The sequence below is a fragment of the Diplotaxodon limnothrissa genome, linkage group LG7 (assembly GCF_057381915.1).
Source record: "Diplotaxodon limnothrissa isolate DT_005_m linkage group LG7, D_limnothrissa_male_GT1.1, whole genome shotgun sequence".
Classification (NCBI taxonomy): Eukaryota; Metazoa; Chordata; class Actinopteri; order Cichliformes; family Cichlidae; genus Diplotaxodon; species Diplotaxodon limnothrissa.
Window position 1 is genome coordinate 39,082,108 of NC_140602.1, and position 14,304 is coordinate 39,096,411.

At 38.3% G+C, this 14,304-nt stretch overlaps 1 protein-coding gene across 1 annotated transcript in view; it reads left to right on the plus strand.

Annotated features, from left to right (window-relative positions):
• Positions 1-278: 278 nt before the first annotated feature.
• Positions 279-14,304, plus strand: part of lpar1 (lysophosphatidic acid receptor 1) — a 33,648-nt gene continuing 19,622 nt past the window's right edge. The window contains exon 1 of the mRNA XM_085358047.1: positions 279-714. The gene's annotated coding sequence lies outside the window, so the exon portion shown is untranslated. The remainder of the gene's footprint in view (positions 715-14,304) is intronic.

The window sequence follows — 14,304 nt, forward strand, 5'->3', positions numbered from 1 at the left end:
GGAGCAGACAGTGCTATGTGACGCTATGTGACGCACTCAGCTGTATTAAAGCTGCTTGTGTATTCTGTGCACTGTATTTCAGTGTGCAGCCATCACCGTGTTTGTAACTGTGTGTCATCCTGTTCTCTAAATAAAATTGCAATGTGCATGTAGTCCTGTCTTGATAAAAGATATGACATTTCTATCAGCGTGTCGGCTTGTGTGTGTGAGTGACGTCACATGCGGACAAAGGTCCCGTCCTGTGCAGTCTGTGTGGCAGTCTGTCGGCCAGAGAGACAGAGAGGGTGAGAGAGAGAGAGAGAGAGAAGGAGAGAGCCGCGCCAGCGCAGAGAGGCACGGAGACGAAGCAGAGAGCGCAAAGGCTTCGATATCTGGGGGGGGAATTAAAACAACTTGCATTTTTGAAAAAAAAAAAACAGCCAAAAAACAACAAAGCCAAAAAACAAACAAAATCGGGACATAGCGGTGGGAAAATTTGACCGATCTTTCGCTTTTTTCCCCTGCACGGACATAAAATGAAAGGGTTACCTGGCTGCATGTTGGATTTTAAATCTTATATTACACCGCTGCGGCGTTGACTTCGGAGTTGCGCAGGCAGAGTCTGTATGAGTTGTCTGTTGGAGGAATTTTAGACACTCCGGATCAAACATCCAGGAACCAGTCAGGGAGTAAGCTAAACCACCTACCCACTGCTCTCACTGCATGCAGGACACTGTAAGTATTTGATATCTTATCCTCACTGTTGAGAGATTTCCCCACAATTTAACATTTGTTACATAGAGGGGGTACATGTATAGGTTTATGTGGACCGCTGTCTTACTATGCACATATGCCTAAGAGTGGGCATCTTTTCATAATCAAAAGTATACCTGCCACGTAGACGTGGCGATAGAGCAGTCAGTTCAGATAAAGGCTTTGATGGTATTAGCAGATGCCTGGAGCCCCTCAGCGCACCGTTATTTCAACGGGAGACGCGCAGTTGTGCGTCTATAGAGGATGTGAGAACAGGGACGCGGCTGGAATGAAGGACTTGTTGCGCCAGAACTGGGCTCTTTATCAAACTCTGGGATTGGAACAACACTTGTAAATGGGAGTGAGAGGAAAAAAATAAATGGGCGTTGGGTGTAGGAGTTTATAAAGGCTGACATCTGTTTAGATTTTCCACGCTGATCTCGTTATAGAGAATGTGTTCTTATGATCTTATTTTAGATTTCTTTATCGAATCTCTGCGTCTTCCTCCCCCAAATCAAATCTAAACTCATTCTAACCAGCATCGGTTATTCAAGAGAAAACACTTGTGCTGTCAGTGTGAGTATTACAGATGACCAAACCACCAGCAGCATGTTGAAGCATTTCTTGTAGTGCTGGCGTCTTTCCAAAGAAAACGCCTTGACTCTGTCTTCTGCCGGCAGGCGTCAATCCACCCTACTCAAGCCCTAAAAATCAACTGTAACTGTTACAATTTTAGCAGACTTTAGTAACACCTTCGGGAAACAAAGTGATTTAGTTATTTATCGAACACAAGATAGTTAAGTTTAACTGTATGAATTTAGGGTACACAGGCTTCACCTGTTATGGCAGAGATGGATAGCTCAGAGGTCCAACTTGTAGTCTAAAAGTCAAAAGGAGCAATAATTCCAACATCTTAAGACCAACTGGGATGGAATGCTTGGGTTTTTTTTTTTCATCTGACAGGTTCTGATCAGATGCTGTGTTGTTTGTCGGTTAGTCATAATAAGTCATGCATAACAAACTGGAGATAAATATACATGAAACAGCTCTTGTGGGGACCTTGCTGACTGTTATCGGACAAAAGCACGTCTTAAAAGCTCTGTTTCTGTTATTGGCACTGTGAAACACTCTTAATGGAAAAATCTGAATCTCCCTTGAGACCCGTGGGACTTAATTTAGAACAGGTTTGCTCAAACTTTAACTTGCCCAACAATTAAGCTGAGTTAAGATGTTCTAGATGATATAGGGTGAAATGAAGCCATTGAGTTCTGTCCTTACTTGAGTTTTCTTAGTCAAAACTCCCCATGGCAAATTTCCATTTGAAGATGAACCATTTCACATCTATACAAGAGATAAAAAGGCATAACTGAGTACTTTTATGTTTCCTGAAAGAGCTCTTTTGAGCCACACACATCTGGTTTGTCATCAATCTCCACAGACCTCAGGGATGGATTTCTGTTACCTTAGCCTGGGTCATGCATTCAAATAAACACAGTTGGCTGTGTTCTTGCTTGGAAAGTGACAAAAGACTTCACAGCTGTGTTGCTGATGTGATGCGTTTTACTGGCTCCTTTTAGTTCCTGTTATTGGCAGTTTGCTCATTATATGCCTATTCCTTCTAAAGTATTATTATTGTTTTGAAGAATGTTATACACCCACCAAAAAACCTTGAAACTTGACCAGAAAAGTTTATTAAGTTCATGACCTTCCTTTTTTTTATCAAAGTTTCCACATGCACCCAAGATATGTGATAAGACCGCAGGGTTTCTGTGTCATCAAAGTAAATTTGAACTGATTGAGAAGGCCTGCTGTAAGGGAAAAAAGGTGCTTGATACATGCTGTCACTCCCTTTTGATGTTTCCTGATTAACACTAATTTGGGACTCAAATGGTGTCTCTGTGTCTGAGTGGGTGTGTTTATTTGTGTATTCACAAGAGAGAGTGAGACCACTGCTTACCTACCACCCGCTGTCACAGGTCTCAGGGGGTCTTTGATGCTAAAGAGAGTGATAGGACCATTAGCACTCCTGAAGAGAGATTTCAAATGACTTTGGCTGCATCCACACTAATGCGTTTTTGTTTGAAAATGCATAGTTTTCTCTCCGTTTTGGCCTCCCGTCCACACTGAGACGGCATTTTCCCCAAGGAAAACGCAGCGTTTTGAAAACGCTCTCGAAAACGAATACATTTCAAAACGGAGCTGTCCCTTCACAGTGTAGACACTCGAAAGCGCAGACTTTCTTAAACGATGATGCGTTTTAGTCATGTGACGCAGTCATGTGACCAATTAAACAAAGATAGCGGAGGGCATTGTACAGCAGTTGTTTTGATTGCTCTCAATTTTGACAGCCCTAAAAAAGATTACTATCAGTTTGTACATGCTCCAGATAGCTTTTCTTCAAATTCTTTAATTCTCACTCGCATTTGCGCATGCGCAGGACTGGAACGTAAGCGTTTTCAATGTGGACGCACAACTCTGTGAAAACGACTGAAAACGCTAGTGTGGACGCAGAGCGTTTTCAGACGAAAACGCCGTTTTCAAATCCATCCGGGCTAGTGTGGACGTAGCCTTTGAAGCGACTTTAATCATGGATTCGACATTCTCGACATTTCTTACAGCCTTAAGCAACCAGAATGAAAGATTTCTCTTTAATAGTTTGTTGAATATCGATTTAGTTTTATTTACTTATTTGATGGATAGTGTGGATAAGTTAGATTTTAATCTGATCATAAAAAAAACTAAGAAACAGGAGATCAATCCAACAAGCACAGTGGTTCAATTATTGTCATATATACAAAATCTCACATTTTTTGGACATTTCTTTTCTGGGAAATTCTTCAGTAGTGTAGTGAGCCACATAGTTCTTATTTACTGAACTAGGTCAATTTGTTCACTCTCGATATAGCTTATTTAAGTCATTCTCAAGTACTTATTTAAAAAACAACAACTGTATAAATCTGCTTTTTTTCATTTAGCATCATCTTATGGTAACAAAAATAACATTTTCAAGTAGCTGCAGCACTCTGTGACACACAAACCAAATTAATTTAGTGCAACATTTTACAACTTACACAGCTACTGTAGAGTGTTGTAAAATTAAGACATAACTCGGGAAGAGAGAAAGTGAGAGATGATAGTGTCATACAACAAGCAGGGAAAAAAAACAGATAAGTGTAAAAGACTTATGATGCCATTGTATTAAAAAACAGTTGATGATGATTTAAAGTGACAGTGTTTGAGTGCTTTTGTTGAATGATACTTTGTCTATATATAGATTTAGATATATATATAGGCCACAAACATTTTTATTTACTAGTCAAGTGCACTTAAAATATGGGTAAAGCAAAGAGGCTCAGAGAAGCACCTCGGGTTCTTAGCCCTTAAAGTTGTTGTTGATAGATTTGATGGGGTTACAGAAACATACTCATCTGAAAGTCATTCCAGAGAAGTTGATTCTTTTGACTTCTGACCTCTTTTATCAAACTAAACAGAACTCCCATTGCAAAGACTTACTGTCTCCCCTGAAGATGACTGCTTTATGTTTCCCGTCATGAGCTTTGACGTCCATCAAAAGCCTGGGTTCTTGAAACATCTGTGTTGTGATTACTGGAACCCTGATTTTTCCTCCCCCTATTCTAAGGAACTGCATTCCACCCATTCTTACTCCATAGGTCCAGATTGTTTCCACATTAATGCAGCAACCTGCATGAATGTGTGAGCAGTTGCTGCAGAAAAGAAATTTCTTCAAGGGCCATTTAAACAGGGAAGTAATTCAAAATAGGCTGTTCACAGCTATAAAAAATATACACAAGATAGAACAAATAGTTATAAATGGTTTTAGAATCACTGATACTCTCTCTGAAGTTATCTTGACTTTTACTTACATACACATGCATTCTTATTAACATGAATTACAGATATTATGCTCCTCAGTGTCTGCACAGTCTTTGAACATTACTGTGAAGTTAATTAATCAAAATTTAAAAAATGATGCAATAAGGACCTTAAATCTAAAATGAATACAGTAGTTGTGATATATTTTATTATCAGTTACTGTCAATAACATAAACAATATCTGAAAATATCTCTCAAACTTCAGCTTGTTCTTGGTTCTGGGATCAAGTAATTATAGCTGTATATCTCATCTTCTGAAAACATTACCTTTGGCTTTTAATAGATAGACTTTGATAGAATTTGCTCATAACTACTTATTTGGAAGCAGTCGTTTGTTTTTCTCAATGTATGTAGCCATTTCTTCTGTTTATCCACAGGGAGGTTTGTTGCCATCTTCTACCTTTACAATTCATTTTTTTACCTTAGATAAATGGAAAAAAGAAATTGTGGTTTTGACAGGAAACTGACAGCTGTCAGATTAACACTACTGTGGTTGCATGGCTACAGTGATACACAATGAATGTTGTTTTGGGAAGTAAATATATTTGATGTTAATGTAGTTACTGTATATTCCAAACGAACTTCAGATAACGTCATGGCATGCTGGAAACATTCATAAATATTTAAAGAAAGCAGATTTGCACAGTTTGGTAAATCTATACACAAACTGCTCACAACTATCAGTGTGTACATATTATTATGCTGTCATCATGTAAGGTATTGTTTTTTCAATCCACAGTTTAGCTGGTGCTAACAGAAAAGAAAATGGACCCAATATTTACCCAGAAAGATTACATGAATTAGGTTAGAATACACAATCACTTGCACAAAGGGTAGATGTGTATTTACTGCAAAGTGTTTTGGATGCATACAGTACATGTTTTGGCTCTCCAAAATATGGAACAGTCATATTATGTTACCACTTTACTTACAAGTTCTTCTTTATTGAGAGGCAGGCTTTAAGGGCTTAAAAGGATAATGGTCAGTGTGACCAAAAGCCAAGTGTTCATCCATGTGATGTTTACATTGTCAGGAGCTCAACCCACAATGGTGCAGTACTGTAGGCTCGTGCTGCCAGACACTGGACCACATCAGTTAGAGATAAACACATTTAGTGGCTCTAATGCTAACATGGTTCAAGACATAGACCCTGCACTTACCACTTATTTCTCTAATGACCACTCATTAACTTCCTTGTAACAGATCATGTGTGGCTTTGAGGCAGAAGACGGTTAAAATCATCTGAAAGGTGTCTGTCATGCATGAAAGAAAGAGGAACTGAGAAACACCATAATGAGGAAATAATTTTTCAACCCAGCACAAATCATGACTCTTTCTGGGGTTCTGTATTAGTATGATTATTTGGTTCTGTACTTCACCACGCTCTTTTTGAAGTGAAACAATGACACTAACCCTTTTTTCAGATGTTACATAGCATTTTAAAGTAGTATAATTCAATGCAGTCGAAGAGTGAAATGCTCTTTTAAAACAATGCAATGAGGTCTTTAGAATATGAGGAGCCCTGCTTATTCAAGACTTTGTATGTAATCAGAAGGAGTTTAAATTGAATTTTGAATTTAACAGGGGGCCAATGAAGAGAAGCTAACATATGAGAAATATTACCTGTCTTTTTTGTTCCTGGTAGTGATACTTTGTACAAAAACTTAATGTTTCATTGTATTTCAAAGGACATATTTTGATTGAAATGACTCCCACATTACTCATAGTGTTACTGGAAGTATCTAATCAGCCAAATAGATGGCAGCAAATCAAACATGCTGACATAGTCAAGATAACCTGCTAAAGTGAGCATCAAAATTGGGAAGAAAGGTCAATGAAGTGACTTTGACTGGTAAATGGCCTGTATCCACCAATTCACACACAGGTGATGGTAAGCTACATTGTAGTCACAGCCACCCGGTGGCGCACTGACATTGGTGAGGCTGCCGGACACTGGCGCCACCGGGCCCTCTGACCACCACCAGTAGGCAACGGGTGAAGTGTCTTGCCCAAGCCGGGGCTCGAACCGGCAACCTTCCGATTATAAGGCAAACTCCCAACTCTTGAGCCACGATCTCCCCACAACGAATGTGGTTGTTGGTGTCAGATGAGTTGGTCTGAACATTTCCGAAATTGCTGATTTACTGGGATTTTCCCGCACAACCGTTTCTACTGTTTACAGAAAATGACCCAAGTAAAAGAATATATCCAGTGTGTGGTAGATGACTGAGTTGATAGGAAATGAACAGAAACTCCAATAACCCTTTGTTACAACTGAGATATGAAGATACTCATTTCTGAATGCACAACACATCAAACCTTAAAGGTACCATACCAAATGTCCATCCTGTGTGCTTATAATAGGAACCAGGCCTCCAATTCAAATAAGGCTTACCAAAATTGGACAATAGACGATTGTAAAAATGTTACCTAGTGTGATAAGTCTTAATTTCCCCTGGATCATTTCGATGGTAGGGCCAGACTTTTCTCTTAAAGCCTTTTATGACCATGGTTTACCAATCTTCCAGTAGGATAACACTCCATGCCACAAAGCTCAAATCATTTCAAACAGGTTTCTTGAACATGACAATGAGTTTACTGTACTCAAATAGTTTCCACAGTCACTGGATCTCAATCCAACAGAGCACTTTTGTGATGTGGTGGAATGGGATATTCCCATTATGGATGTGCAGCTGAAAAATCTGTACCAGTTGTGTGATGCTATCATGGTACTTTGGACCAAAATCTCTGAGGAATGTTTCCAGGACCTTGTTGAATCTCAGCCATGAAGGATTAAGGCAGCTTGGAAGACAAAATGGGATCTGGTATCCAATAAAAAAGGTATCCAATGAGCATACACAGATGAAGATACAGACATATGCATACATTTATGCATATGTAAATCTAGATATATACACAAATTAATCATCATTTCAAATTATGACCACATGCACACATTTGTTTTTATTCAGTGCAGTGCATTAATGGTTTTGACAGGCCAGGTTATTAAAGTGATGAATTTGAAGAACACTTTTGAGTCAAACCCTGAAATCTCTGCAGACGACACTGACGCAATCCCATATTGCATCTGAGCTCCGGTGATGTAATTTGTGGAATCTGGCTCTAATAGTGCAATTTCATTAGAGAACATGCCTGTTAATAAAATCCAGAAAAAAAAACCAAACAAAAATAAAAACAAACTGATACATATGGTAGTGACTGTTTAGGTAAAAAAAAATGTAATCCAGTCATTGTTAAATACTTCAGTTATTATAATAAAACCACTTGTTATAAATGGTTCTTAGACTGTTTTAAATGCATTCATACAACCGTCCATCAATTATTCATCTATTTTAAGCATCTTTTTCTTTCTTTTACAGTTTCTTTTTAAAATATATCTTAAACCACTGTAAGAAGGAGGATTTTTAATAGCAGATTCCCCTTTTTATGCCTTCTAGCATAAAGATTTGCTCTACCTAAACATGTGGGACAGATGAGAAAGATCTTAAAGTTAATAATTTGAGTTACATGACAGTTCCAAAATGAAAAGCTGCATTATATGCCACCACATAGATAATAACTAGTGAGTTGGATTTTGGTTGTCACTAGACTTTCCAAAGCTATGATCCCTGTGAGAATTTATAGCCAAATTAAAACAGCTTTTATATGTTATTTATGATTCTGCTCATTATTTAGAAATAACAAATTGCTGTCAGTGGCTTTGGAAAAACCGAAAGCCACTGTGAAACCGAGCCGCCTCTCTCTATGTAATTTAGAAGTTAACTCCTTCTCCTTGTGAAATGAAACATTATTTTGTCAGTGCATCCAGGAGTAACCGTTCCCAATGTGCTTCTGTTGGTGGTGTGATGAAACGCTGCTCCTTGAAATGCCTGAAATATGATTTTTCATCTTTTAAAATGCACTATTTGTTTATTTATTTTACTGCCATAATGTTTTGGTAGAAAATTCTGTTCAATATTATGTATAGTATACTCGATATATTTAGCCTATCACTGTTTAGTGTGGTTTTTGTCACTAAAGAATATTGTGTATGTTTGAAGCTCCTACATTTTCTAAATGCATTCATATCACTACCAGAGAGCTCTTTTTGAGATAAAAAAAGCAACAATTAAAGCAAGCCAACAATGTTGGTTATGTATTTCACTACTGAATTGCATTCTTGTTTATTTATGCAATTGTGGTGCTTGATTACACTAATAGTCCTACAAAGGTGTAGTATTCTATTCTATTCTATTCTATTCTATTCTATTCTATTCCAGTATAATGACCATTTGGGGCCATGTGTGCTGTGATGGAAGTGGTTCGAAGGGTATCATCCTCTGATGAGCTGTGAATCAGCCGGTCACGCCTGCAGTCACTCATGACTCAACACAGGCTCTCAATCCAATCCTTGTTCCGAGTTCTGTCGGTACGCAGCAACTGTTTGAGTGTATGTGCAAGTGTGTGCGTGTGTGTGTGGTTTGTAATGATAAAGATAAAGTTAGAGAATGAAAGCCTATGTGGCTGAGTGTTTGTGTGCATGCTAGCTTGTAGAAGCCCTGCGTCTCTGCTTTCTGGGGTGGGAGAGATGGAAACAATGGTCACATTGTGTGGAGAGTTGGCAAAGATGGGAGGAGGGAGCTGGAGGAAAAGACGCAGGCAACAGGAGAGGAAATCTGAGAAGAAAAAGATTGCAGAAGATGAGCACAAGGGCAAAGAGGAGAGGGGGACACAGAGGTGGAAAGAGAAAAGGAAAGAGATTTGGAGGTGAGGGATGGAAGAACCGTGGGAAGTTATGAGACTTTTTGGTTTCAGTTTCATGTTTGAGTTGAACATGGATTAAACACACATTTAAAATTCCCAATAATCAAGCTGCAATCAAATATTTCCTATAGATAATCTAAAATGCATTGAAATGTAGAAAAAAATACTTTTTGAACCCATTTGAAGTACATTTCCAAACATATGGGTAGCCTTGCATAGTGATTCATACCATATACCATGATACATAGTATGAAATAAAATTCCTCCATTTTAGTCATTTTTGATCAATATGTAGTTGTTACATCCTGTGAGGCTGTGGGAGTGTGTGGGGTGTTTGCCCGCTCTCCCCGCCTCTTCCTCTCTTGCCACTCCTACCCCCTCTGTCTCTCTCACTCTCCTCTCTCCCCAGGACACAGCTGCTTTTGATTAGCCTCGTTTGCCACCTGACTCCAGTCAGCAATCACCTCTGAGGCTATTTAAACTGGGGATGAGTGGTGAGCAGGGTGGTTTTTTCCCTCTGTGGCGCTACACGGTTTTTGTGCTAGGTTTTGAACAGACAGCCGCCTTCTGACTAGTGAGTAGATGGGCTTGTGGGCCCTGAGAGTGTCTCCCCGTGGTGAGGAGTAGAGTAGGAAGTGTGGGAAGTGCCTCCCATTTTTGTTTCTTGTCTTTTGTTGCTGCGAGTGTTTCCTTTGTTTCTTTGGCATTATTGGTAAAACGGCGTTGCCAGCTCTTTAAGTTAATGTCGTTTGTAATAAACCTATATCATTTGTAATAAAACTATATTAATACAGAACAACTCTGTCTGTTTTCCTTTTCATTCTGTTTCTGGACTCATTTGTTACTGGTCCCCTCACTCGCATGCCTAGACCCCTTCGGGGGGAACGTAACAGTAGTTTATAAAATGCAACCTACAAACTGTGGAAAACAGCTAGTTAGCTTAGCAGTAGAATAGGTGCAAAGTAAGGGTCAACAGCAACTCACTCAGACTATGTGAAGTCTCTTTATATTGCAAGTGTATATAATATTTTAATAGCTGACATTGTTAATGTTAGAAACTGGAAAAGAGGGAAGGTGTTCACTTACTACTGTGAGGTACGCATTAAATAAACATATAGAGAAGAGCCTTAGCTCATGAACCCCTTGCAAGCTTTCAAAGAAGACATTTTTTTTATCACTTTCATATGTTTCCTGTGTCTCATAAATCATTCACATCAAAGTACAATTTGAAAAATGCTCCACAGGATTCATTTTATGTACCAAAAATAGTTAGACATTTTTTAATCATGATTTCACCCCAGCTGTGTGCTAAATGACTCCCTTTTCTCTTTCTGATAATTTATGCTTCTCTGCAATCATTCTTACATGTTTCGTGACTTTTTATGAAAATCTTTTTCTCAAAGTTAAAAACCTCAGAGCCAGGATCTCACTCTGGAGTACAACACTGATAAACTGCAGGGATCCTGTTTGGAACATTAGCTTTTTTTAGTGTGTGACCTCACATATAAACAAGCTTCAAATGGTCATATTTCTGTCTGAATTCCAAAGCTAGAAGATGTATCATTTTCTCCATAAAAAGAAAAGAGAAGTTTCACGGTGAAATGCTACATCAATGAGACTCATTCAAGAAAGAGACAATTTGTAGACTACAATACTTCATATACAGCCTTTTATTGCACATGTGAGTTATAGATCACTATGGGTTAAACAATGTATGATACATAAAAATTTTCTTCTCTTTCATGAGTTCCATGAAGGCTATATGTTGCTTAGCATGGAATCCCAGATCAGTGATTGGTCTCAACGTGTGTCTTTCTTAAAGGTATTTCTCTCAGGGGTGCATTTCAATAACAGCAGCCAGAAGGCTGGATGATGCATTTTCAATAGAGTGGGAACAGACTCTACTGTTAAGTGTTTAGTGGACTTCTTGTCTGGCAGTGACTGAAGTTGGTTTATCGCGGCACTTGTCAGAACAGTGGTTAAAAAAGTGCAAAATACATTCACAAGCAACATTTGTTTTGGAGCCAATTAAAAACAACAACAACAACAAAGCAAAAAAGAAAAACCCCAACAAAACAAAGTATCAAATTTGCTCAGCTGATGAGCATGAGGCAGTGATGCATAAGAACTCAACTTACAGTGGATAGCTCTTCACATAATCCAATCATAATATGCTCATCTATGAACTCGCAGCCACTTCAGTTCAATAATGATCAGCACAATAAACCAAGTATAACACAAACAAATGGGTAGTAAAAGGATGAGAAACAAGATGATTTTTGCATATTTGTTATTTGACAAGCTGATATATGCATAGGTTTCAGGCAAGTATTTCTCTCAGAAAATATCAGAGTGAACCACGTGTGGTCGGAGAGGACATGTAAAATTTCCATTTTCTGATACAAGAAAAAATTCTTACTTTAGAAAATGAGTAAGTTCTTCAGATGATGCAGCTCAGATGGAGTTTAGCATTAGGACTGCATTATTATTCTGCTGTATAAATCTCAAATCTGTGTGTCACAGGTGAAGACAGCACAAAGCAGCAATATTTAGAATCAGATCCTGACCAGTCTGCTGTTATTAAACTTAGAATTTTGTAAGTGGACGCTTTTTTCTGTGCGTGCTATGTGAAGTTTTTTATTAAAGTCAAAGGAAAGAATTTGACACAGCCAGCTGTTTGCAACAAGCTAGACTAGACACTAAAATAACAAGTATTGAGGAGCTCAGATATGGAGGATTGCATCTAAACATGAAGTGCAAAGTGCAAATGACTTTATGTATTTTTTTGGTAACAATGGTAACAACCTGATAACAACCTTCATTTAATTTACATTTTCCTGCAAATGTAAATATAAAAGGCCAGTAGAAAAATCGCTAAATTGACAAAATCTTCTCTTTTATCTTGACAGAAAAGAGCCGTGTTAGCACAAACTGTTAAAGAAAATCAACACCCAAGAATTATTTCTTTATAGTCCTCATGCTTAGTGTAGTTCAAAAGCAAAAGCAGAGGCCGAGCGCTTGATGTGTCTGCCAGGAAACTGTGGTTTGCTTCCTGTTTGGAAGCTTTGACTTTTTGAACTTTGTTTTGCTTGGTTTTCACTTGCTGATTTGTTTGATTTGAACTCACTTTTTTCACTTCAGACACTAAAAGCTACTTAGATTTAGTAAAAGATTGTGGTTTGAGCTCACAGCATTAAGTCAACACATTGAAATATGGCATTTGCCTAGTGTATCTGACAGATGTAACAGATCTGCGTGACTATTACCTAAACCTGGTCCACAGCCACTCGTGTGAAAAGACGCCCTGTGTGTAATTTGGAGAAAATGACAGATTTAATGTCCTTGCAATGAGAATGGGCTGGATAAACAATTTACTATGTAGCACATGCTGACATAGCAGTCCTGATTCAGTGCTTTTCTACTAATACCATAAAGTGTGTTAACAGATTTAAATGCCATGAGCCCGTTTCTATTACAGCTAACCTAAAGCAAAGTGTTGAAGATTTCCATAAATCTTTTAATAGTAATAAAAAAAGTCTATGGTCCTTTGTTTACCTCATTTCAAGCTATAGCTTCCATTGTATGTGGTACTGAATGCATATTCTAGGAACCGTGTAGTTTTGTGATTGAGCATTAGTATCTCAATTTTTCAAAGGTGAAAAATTATCTCACCCTGCAAGGCTGCATCATTTATTGTCAATTTAGCACTTTGTTGTAGCGTGAATAAGTAATGGTGAAGAACAACTAGCCCCTATGCATGTGTCAGTTAGGCGTACATTGACAATATACGGATGTAGCCTTGCTGTTGATCCTTGAGTAATGACCTCACATCTATGGATTCCAGGGTGGTCCTTTCATAGCCTGTTAGACACTTACACACACAAAACACACACTGAGTCTCTCACTCCGCACAGCCAGACTTTATCACACATTACTAACAAGCATGAAGAGTGTGTCGACACACACTTGGGCACAGTGAGCATTTTGTTCTCTTCTACACACTTCCCAAACGTTCCTCTCTTGCTCTCAAACACATTTAAATTCTTGAAAAATAAGTCACTGCACTGTTCTTTGTGTTGTTCAGGAACAAAAAACGAAATTCCCCTCATTCTATGTCCTTTTTCTTACACAGTCTTGTACAATATTCAGCTATCAACTGTTGTATGCAGATACATACACAATGACAGGATCTCCTTCCACAGGCTCCGAAGGTCTGATGAAAGTGAGAGGTCACTGACACTTCCTCCACTTTCTTTTGATAATGACTTGTCTCAGGCATCTAATGCCCTGTTGATTGCTCCCTCCAGACATTTAATGGCCATAAACTGCAGACGACGACATGGGCATCTGCTGTTGTCATTGTAAATGGAGACTCGATCCCTGTGACTTTCTTTTAAATTAGTGTTGCTGCTGTCATTTAGTTGTTCCTCATAATGCCTCTTCTTATTGCTGACTGACTGCCTTACATGAGCAATGATTAAAATCTTAATAATTAGATGCAGGAATGATACTGTCACTTCTTTAAGAAAAAAACCCAAAAAACTTCCACAGACACCAAAAGGAAATAACACACCCATTACAAACAGGAAAGGGGGGAGTATTGCAAATTTAGCAGTTTGCTTCAAAAACAGATGTGTTCTTTATTTTCACATGTCCTAATAACACTCTTTTGCAATGAGGCCATACAGCTTTCTATTTAACCCTCTGGGGTCCAGGGTAAAATTAGCTGTTTTTGACTACTTTTGATTTGACCTCTACATTTCACCTTTTAAAACTGTTTATCTTGCCTTGTTTGGTATCATTCTTTTCAGCACAACCTCACATATCTGAATTTGGAGTTATGGTTTCATTTTGACATAATGTATTAGCACAATTGATCTGAATTCAGACAAAAAACTTAAAATCAGAGTAGAA